At 43.4% G+C, this 1,955-nt stretch overlaps 1 non-coding gene across 1 annotated transcript; it reads right to left on the minus strand.

Annotated features, from left to right (window-relative positions):
* Window positions 1–1,136: 1,136 nt before the first annotated feature.
* Window positions 1,137–1,209, minus strand: trnav-aac. The gene has a single exon. It is a non-coding gene; the product is annotated as a tRNA-Val (tRNA).
* Window positions 1,210–1,955: the final 746 nt, after the last annotated feature.

Here is a 1,955-nt window from a genome sequence, read left to right on the forward strand (position 1 = left end):
CTCCAATCAAGGTTGTGAATTAGCTGGGTCCAGTCCCTGTGTCAGTTGGTCACTCTCCTGCTAGCTCTTAGCCTTGTTCTTGAGTCAACTGACGTTAAGCCAAAGTCCTTTTAGGCAAGTCACTCCACTCTGCGGTCATATTGTAAAGCGTTTTGGGTACTTATTGGGCATCTATTTCGGCGGAAATGCAAGGCTTCACGACACCAACCTTGCTCCAGCGGCGAGATCATAACACATGATTGGCACAATGTATTCACAACACACCACATGATTGGCACAATGATAGATAGATAGATACTTTATTGATCCCCAAGGGGAAATTCAAAATGTATTCACATGTTGACTTTTTTGCCGCAGAATGTGTAGACAACTACCGTATTGGCATTACAAACCAACCCCATGCATTTCTCCTCATTAGAATGGTTAACCCCATGCATTTCTCCTCATTAGAATGGTTAACCCCATGCATTTCATTAGAATGGTTAAGCCCATGCATTTCTCCTCATTAGAATGGTTAACCCCATGCATTTCATTAGAATGGTTAACCCCATGCATTTCTCCTCATTAGAATGGTTAAGCCCATGCATTTCTCCTCTTTAGAATGGTTAACCCCATGCATTTCATTAGAATGGTTAACCCCATGCATTTCTCCTCATTAGAATGGTTAACCCCATGCATTTCTCCTCATTAGAATGGTTAAGCCCATGCATTTCTCCTTATTAGAATGGTTAACCCCATGCATTTCATTAGAATGGTTAAGCCCATGCATTTCTCCTCATTAGAATGGTTAAGCCGATTAGCCAATGGACACAGTTCCTATGTCAGAGAAACACTATCCTGCTAGTTCCCAGAGTGCTAGCTCCCAACACCAGACTTAAGTATATATACTCTTTTGATCCCGTGAGGGAAATTTGGTCTCTGCATTTAACCCAATCCATGAATTAGTGAAACACACACAGCGAGGTAAAGCACACACTAATCCCGCTAAAACAGCGGCGCTCGGGGAGCAGTGAGGGGTTAGGTGCCTTGCTCAAGAGCACTTCAGCCATGGCCCACTGGTCGGGGCTCGAACCGGCAACCCTCCGGTTACAAGTCCAGAGTGCTAACCAGTGGGCCACAGCTGCCCAATAAGAATTTGTTTCCACCCAGTTTCGAACTGGGGACCTTTCGCGTGTTAGGCGAACGTGATAACCACTACACTATGGAAACATCCAGACTTGGCTAGCTCCAAGCAAGCTAGCATTTAGCTTTATTCACTCTAGGAGTCAAGGAACCTTCAATGTGCTAGCCACCAGTAAACCTTCCAGTCTTTCAGTGGCTGTCGAAACAGCTTCGTGGAGGTCTTGAAGGTTCTGAAAAGTGGGTTGGAAAAAACAATGGACGCTTCATACAAGGACTGTAATTTACCGCAGCGAACATCTAATAAGGATAGGACGATGTTCACATGAAGTGTAATTCCCATTTCTTCTTGAAGCCGAAATAAATCTAAGGATGTTTCTCGACATGCTTGGTTTTACTGCAGGTACGTTAATCTTGTATCAATAAGGACCTAGGTAATGTTACCGTTAAGCGTTGGTTGAGTGATGGAGGCATTTGATTGATTGCATTTGTAGAACACTATAAATGCGGTTATACCAAGCAAATTGATAGCAGCACTGTTTGTATCTTTTCGACTGTCATTTATTGCACATGCTACAAAATCATTCTGTGCAATGGAAGATTTACCAACGTTACACCCGGTCTGATACAGTTTTGCCTATACATGCGTGAGACTGAGGCGCCTGTTTATTTTGTTTTAAGTGCGTGCAGGGTGTGAGAGGGGAATCGATGTGCTTTGATTACAGCTTGGTAGTTGTAGTCTGTGAAATTAAAAAGCACGCGGTGTGTGAAGTATCCAAACAATGACACCTTCATTTCATTATGGCTGCTTTAGCAAAACACCTTAAGCTACTGTG

This window comes from Alosa alosa, chromosome 14, assembly GCF_017589495.1.
Source record: "Alosa alosa isolate M-15738 ecotype Scorff River chromosome 14, AALO_Geno_1.1, whole genome shotgun sequence".
In the NCBI taxonomy this organism is placed as follows: domain Eukaryota; kingdom Metazoa; phylum Chordata; class Actinopteri; order Clupeiformes; family Clupeidae; genus Alosa; species Alosa alosa.